The sequence below is a fragment of the Nannobrachium achirus genome (assembly GCF_963921795.1).
Source record: "Nannobrachium achirus genome assembly, chromosome: 12".
In the NCBI taxonomy this organism is placed as follows: Eukaryota; Metazoa; Chordata; class Actinopteri; order Myctophiformes; family Myctophidae; genus Nannobrachium; species Nannobrachium achirus.
The window spans coordinates 5,096,965-5,104,662 of record NC_137832.1 but is presented as its reverse complement, the minus strand read 5'-3'; positions in this window follow the sequence as shown (position 1 = coordinate 5,104,662).

Genomic DNA, 7,698 nt, shown 5'->3' with positions numbered 1-7,698 from the left:
ATGGCTGCGCCCTGCCTTGTGCCTTGTTTACATTTAGATCTGTTGCAAAATGTCTCAAAATGGCTATTTTGTTTAAATGAAGTTTCTTTATGGGCCTCTCCATTGACTTAACATTGAGGAGCTTTACTTCGCGTGCACGCCCAACGTGCGTTGTAAACAAATCGCCGACATTACCGATGCGGGCGGGACCGGAGCGACATTAAGTAAGTAATAATATCTTTACTGTATATACAGTAAGATTGACAGTCCTCGCCGTCAACGGCGTCATGTAGTCACCGATTTGAATGACGGTGAGGATCGTCTACAGCAGCAGAACAGTTAAGTTGGGTATTCATTTTTCTCATGCATCCCATAAAGTCCATAGGGATGGACATCATCATCAAAAGTGACAAGCATTGCCCCGAGCATTGCCCCTATTCATGGGTTGCATTTGTAGTCCTACACCAGCCATTTTGAGGACCAACACAGGTTTTTTGATTAAGGTAGACCATTAGTTCTATGCCAATCAGACAAATTGAACACCTGTGTTGGTCCTCAATATGGGTTTAGGACTACAAATGCAACCCATGAATATATTCAAAAATATAATGTAAAATCTTAAAATAAATGTCAAATAAAGATAGAATAAAGGTGACATGTTGTACTATATAATATATAATAAAGACAGAATAAAGACTCACAGACTTATGGTTGGAGTTTCCCCCGTTGATGGTCTGGTCCTCTGCTTTACAGTCATGGGAGAAACCATTCAGGCCCTGGGAGGGGGGAGGCAGATGCTTACAATACAGTAATTTAAAGGAGTAGTTCACCCCCAAAATGACTTTTTTTCTATTGATTAGTCATGCCATGGAGAGTAGAGTTCAATAATATTTTTTGGTTTTTGTCACATTCCTAAGACAAAAATTTGATTCGAGTAAATTTACCCCCATTGATTCCGGATGGTGACCTGTTTCGAAACGGGTCACCATCCGGAATGAATGGGGGTAAATTTATTGTTATCACATTTTTGTCTTAGGAATGCGACAAAAAACAAAAAAAATGATCGAACTCTAGTCTCCATGGCATGACTAATCAATAGAAAAAAAGTCATTTTGGGGGTGAACTACTCCTTTAAGTTCACTCCTACTAGGGATGAGGCCGAATATTCGGCACCGAAAATTTTCGGCCGAAAATGGCTAAAAATGCATTTTCGGTTTTCGGCTGGATAGCTTTTAAAACCGAATAGTTGAGCACCGAATAGTGTGAAGGACAGGGTCAGGGGTCCTCAATAGGCGGACCGCAGTCCATGTCCGGACCGCGGCACATTTCTGAGAAATCTCCGCACAGTTGTATCTGACGATCGGACTGACTGTGTGTGATGTGTGTTTGTGTGTGCGTGGGTGTGTATGTGCTGATTGTGCTCATTCGCTCAAACACATACACAGGCTCACAAGACACACCCCTACGCCAATTTGCAAGCCCACAAAGCGTCGCGGGTGCAACGTGCTGTGGGCTTGTAGATCAAAGGTTTTCCTTCCCTCCGAGTCTCCGACGCAGTCTGCTCTCCATGCTGCTCCCCCCCCTCCCCTCTCCTCTCCTCTCCTCTCCACACACTCATGCCGCTCGCTGCCTTAAAAAAGTTGCTAAAACCTCTTGGAAACCATTGCTCCCACTGGATTAATAACTTAGAGATCTTCTACCTTTGGCTGTTCAATTGGAGAGGACAACAGCAACACATTAATATCCACGATGTAAGGCTCCAACTGCTTGCATTAGACGAGAAATGGTCGCGAAACTCGCGATGCGTGATCATGCGTCTTTAACAATGTGATGTGTCGTCGCATATTATTGCCAGCTATCCTAGGCTGTGTTAGGTTAATAACTATGACTCGTTGACCCTGATTTGACTGGTCATTTGACATAGTCAATCAGCACAGTCAGTCTGGCTTGTGCAGTACGTGTGTCAACTAACTGAATGTCAAGTAATCCTCTCCCCCTCACGCTAAGTTCCACTTTATTTTCCATTCTGAACGACAAGCCTAATATTGCATTTATGCTCTTTAGTTTCCAATAATTAAACTATAAGCCAGTGTTTTATTGCTACACAATAAATGTAAATAATGTAGCCTACTCTACATGCATAAATAATTATCCATTCATCCATCCATCCATCTTCAACCGCTTATCCAGCATCAGGTAGCAGGGGTAACAGTTCCAACTGAGATTTCCAAAGTTCCAAATAATAATAATAATAATTAAAATAAACAATTCTAATGATTATAATAAACATACATACATACAGTACATACTGTATAAATGTATCCGCCTTATTTCGCCTTCGCCTTTTTTTCGGACCTGGACCTGTTTCAAAAAAATATTTCTGGACCTTCAAGATTTGTATTTGAGGACCCCTGGGCCCTAGATCATTTTGCAACATACAGTATGTGCATTTGTTGTTGAAGGCCTGGCTGTTACAGCCCTTGTGTTTACAATAATATTTTGTTGTAGGCCTAGATCATTCTGCAGTTTTAAGCACCTTGTTCTGATGCACTTTTATCTCTGTAGGATACTACAGAAATAGTTGCACTATTTTGACTTTGTTTTATGCTAACATTGCAAAGAGAAAATATTTTATTTTGTTATGTGTGCATTCAAAAGTGAGAAATAAATGTTTTATGGAACCATATGGTGATTATTATTTAAGTTAGGGTTTGCCATAATCAGGTAGCTTTACAACAAAGGTACAGCAATGGTACAAACATTTATTATACAAAATAAATTATATACATGTATTATTCGGCTATTCGGTATTCGGTATTCGGTGGAATGTTTCCAGTATTCGGTATTCGGTTTCGGCCAAGAATTTTGCTTTCGGCCCATCCCTAACTCCTACCCCACAAGGCAAAGAGATGTTGATTTACCTTTTTGTTGAACATCAATCATTCATTACATTTAGAGACCCTCATTTGTGGAGCTCTCTAAATGCATCACTTAAGTCAGGGGTATTCAAAAGGGGGTCCGGGACCTCTCGGTGGTCCTCAGAGTTACTACAGGGGGTCCTGTTTCAAATCTTTGAGTGATAGAAAGGTTTTTTCTCCTTTTCTTATATTAACCACTTCAACCCTAGTGTCCATATTCTGAGAACTTTAGCCAAAAATAGCAGATCTACAAGCTGACAACGCCTCGCAGTGCGAGGCATTGTGAGCTTGTAGATCGGCTATTTTCTGCAAAGAGCTTCGGTGTAGAGGGGAAAAAGAGCAGAGTCAAGTTTATTAAGTATTGACGGTTCAAGTGGTTAAATATCTGAAAACACAAATTGACATGATTCCAAATACACTGACGATTGTGCTGTCAAACAATGAAACTATATGGAATCTATGAACAGGTTGTGGCGGTCCCTGCTTCATCTCTCTCTCAACTAAGGGGTCCTTGGGCTGAAAACGTTGAAGACCCCTGACTTAAGTCATCACCATCCTTACCAATATTTAAGAAACATCTGAAACAATCGTATTAATCTTATTTCTTCCTCACTGTAGTCCACGTTATTTCATCTACTGATGTGTGATCTTACCTAATATGTTTTTTTTTTTTGCTGTCGTTTGTTTTGGCCTTCTCTCTCTTTTGTGCAGTTTCTGTGTTTTTATTTATTTATTGCACAGATAAACTCCCTGTCGCACTTAGAACAACGGACTCACTCGCTAGCTTTCGCCGTGGACTGAAGACTCACCTTTTCAGACTCCACCTAAACCCTTAGCACTAAAGAAAAAATCAATGACGATACATGAAGCTAGTTAGCATTTGTTTTTTAGGTTTTTAGAACTTTGATTATATTGTGTTTTTTTTTCTAGATAGATATCCATTTGCATTTGTTATATTGCTGTTGATGTACTGACATATTATCTTGTTTATTATTGTGATGATATATCACAATATCTGCTTATTGTAAGTCGCTTTGGATTAAAAGCGTCTAATAAATGCCTAAACTGTAAACTGTATTATTTTGTATTGTTCTTATTGAACTTTTAATCAGTTTAATTAATGACCTCTTCCACCAAGGAAAGGATTCCAAATAAGCCTGATGCCTTCTTCCACTTATTTTCCTCGATATATTGTTCTATTTTTTAAAAGAATGTGTTAAAAAAACTAAAAACACGACTTTCACGACTCATGAAATGGGTTAAGGTGACACATCCTTACCTCAGTGTGTGGTGTCGTGACACCAGTGTCTTCAGTGTCTTCTTCCATTGTGTGTGTGTGTGCGTGCGTGTGTGAGTGTCAGTCTGTCTGTGGGTAAGCGTGTCCTCCAGACCCCAGCCCCCCAGGTCTAGGGTCTCCTCCGTGGGGGTCCCCGGCCTCCATGCGGTCCTCAACCAGCCCTTCTGAACCGCGTTCAGTCCCAGCGTTCCAACGTCTCTTAGCACCTGATCTCAGAACAGCCTTATGGGGACGCAGGTGTCTTCCAGGTGGCACTCGTCATCGTATTCTTCAGGCATGATTTTTATTCTAAATGTTTTATCCCTCAGTGTGGCAGAAGTCGTCTCCTCGCTACGGTTGATGAAGTGTATTCTCTTGTGGCGCTCTATCTCTCGGGGTGTGTGTGTGTGTGTGTGTGTGTGTGTGTGTGTGTGTGTGTGTGTGTGTGTGTGTGTGTGTGTGTGTGTGTGTGTGTGTGTGAGTGCGTGGCTGCGTGTGTGAGTGCGTGGCTGCGTGCGTGCGTGTGATTGCCGATGCACACAAAGCCTTCCGGACGAGCCGATTGGAGGAGGGAGTTATCCGTCGATGCAGGATTTGTTTCCTGGAATCCTCGCGGCTTCCTGTCCTCCACAAGCCAGTAGGTCTCGCAGTAGGCCTGCAAGCATCAGTACACTTTGGTTAGAGAGGCCAGTAGGCCTGCAAGCATCAGTACACTTTAGTTAGAGGCCAGTAGGTCTACAAGTATCAGTACACTTTGGTTAGAGCTGGTCAGTAGGCCTACAAGCATCAGTACACTTTAGTTAGAGAGGCCAGAAGCATCAGTACTGTACACTTTAGTTAGAGAGGCCAGTAGGCCTGCAAGCATCAGTACACTTTAGTTAGAGAGGCCAGTAGGCCTGCAAGCATCAGTACACTTTAGTTAGAGAGGCCAGTAGGCCTGCAAGCATCAGTACACTTTAGTTAGAGCTGGTCAGTAGGCCTGCAAGCATCAGTACACTTTAGTTAGAGCTGGTCAGTAGGCCTGCAAGTATCAGCACACTTAATTAGTTTAATTTATTTAAAAAAGAAAGAAAAAAAGTTAAAAGACAACTTTATATTTTAGATTGTAATTAGAGAAAAGAAAAGATGAGTGTTAAAATATTTTCATTTACTGCTTCCTATCGTTTTAGCCATTTTTTACAGTAACACTGTTAGCCCCCATAAATCTTGTTGGGTCTAAAAATACATATTTAGCCAATTGTACGCAATCAAAATTATTAAAATAGCTAAAATGATAGAAAGCAGTAAATGAAAACATATAAACACTCGTCTTTTCTTTTCTCTAATTACAAAAATATGAACCCTTGTTGTAAAAAAACAAAGTTGTCCTTTAAAACATGGAGATGAGAGGTTTCAGAAGAAACCACAGTTCTAAAGACAACATTAGAAGAACAATGAACTTTAACTGGGCTTTTTCATAAACCACCTGGGTTGCCTCTTTCTCACACAAAACCTGGCAACACTGCAGCCTAGCTAAAGCTAGCAACAAAACACCAAAACCCAAATTAAACGGAACGAGCGTTAATGTCCCTGCACCGGTGGAACCTAAACCTAACTAAACTGAACTAAATGTGAACATGTCAATAAAGTGAACAATAATAATCGTGGAAAGTGCAAATTGTAATCCAAAGAAGAGTGCTGAGGCTATCATGTCTGCTACTCTGTGCCGCTATGCCGGGGCAGTGATGTTAACCACAGACTATAACCATAAGCTCTGAACTGTAGTGAACAATAAGACAACCATTTCACCAGTCACCCAAACAAAGGCTCTTCTAGGACGTCTAAAGAGCGTTCTTTGCGGTGGGGAAGGTTTCAGAACCACAGCTTTTGTGTAGAACCCACGTTTTTGTGCAGAAAGATCAAACATGTCGACCAGACCAGATGGGATGTTGTTTTATTTACTCAAGCGCGCCGCCTATGGACCTGGTCAATAGGAAAATGCCATAAAGCAGACCTGTAGGCAGCGCACTCGAGTAAGAATAAAACACTATCCGCCGTGACCGACATGTAATGTTTTATTTTATGCTGCGTTTTACACAAAAAGTGTCGGTCTGGGACCTTAGCCACCGTGGAGAACAGTCTTCCAACTTCATAAAAGTGCATTTGTTTGGGTGAATAGAGAAATAGTATGTTTTGTTTTATTTGTTTTAACTACATTAAGACCTCAGGCGGTGCGCTAGTGGAACGGTCCCTTCCACAGCATGCTGTAATGTCACCCAGCTAACGCTGAAATAAATCTGTTCCATGCTTTGTCAAGCCTTTTTCACAGCAGATTTACACATTATTTATTCAGCGTTTGAGCCGCGGACCACCGTTTGATGACATTTAGCCTCTCAGAACCTAGCTCCCAACACTTAACTTGAATAGCATATTTTGTAGTCTTTGGATAATATTTTGTCCACGATTCCTTCCATGCTGTATTGACATCAGATAACAACAATCAAAACAACAATTCTTCTACTAGTGCAGACTTCTTGTAAATGAAGTAATGCACATTTGTAACAATTATTTAACTCTTGAGAGCGTAACGGACCCCCGTATTAGGGTTCATTATGTTTCATTCGACACTTTAAAGAGTTAAAGCAAGTCCATTTGGTTACCAACTCTCCATCATTAATAGGATCACTATCATAAAGGACCACCGGTGGTCCCCGGACCACTGGTTGAGAACCACTGCCACAGCACACTACTACGCCGATCATAACAACAACACGCACGGTGCGTGCGTGACATCAAACACATTCATGCAACAATGAAGTCATTTATAAACTGATAAATACCTCCAGTTTGTGTGATCCTCTCTCTCTCTCTCTCTCTCTCTCTCTCTCTCTCTCTCTCCTCCAATCTGTGCTTCCTTCCCTTCCCCCGTTCACTGGACACTACAGACTCAGTCCCAATGCATTCTGGGAATTGTGGTTTTCTTGCCTGCCTGCCTGGCTCTATGTTCATTACGTCATCACTATAAGCTCTCTCTCTCTCTCTCTCTCTCTCTCTCTCTCTCTCTCTCTCTCTCTCTCTCTGTGCCCAAAATAATCATATTTTAACTGGGGAGCAGAGTAGTAGTGTTGGTGCAAACCGCCCTATCTCTTCTAAAGCCCTCCTCAGAATATGGGGATATTAGGGTTCAAGAGAAGTGGAACAGTAACCACCGTCTGTAGGGCTCTCTCTCTCGCTCCGTCGCCTGCATGTTTGTATGTGTAGAGGGGAGAGAGAGTGGAGGAGCAGAGCAGCTGCATTCACATAATTATCCGTGCGACTTTTACCGAGTGAGAAAACCTCCGCAACTTTTGGGAGAGGCCGGTGGGATTGCTGTAAAATGCGTGTGAAATGGCAAGTGTGGCGTGTGGCGTGAGAAGAGCGTGACTCTCACGCTCAAAGCGTGAGACTTGGCAGCCCTGTCTCAACTATGGTCATGAAGTGTGGGTCATGACCCAAAGTATAAGGTCGCGGCCAAAATGGTTTTCCTCAGACAGGTGGCTGGTATCT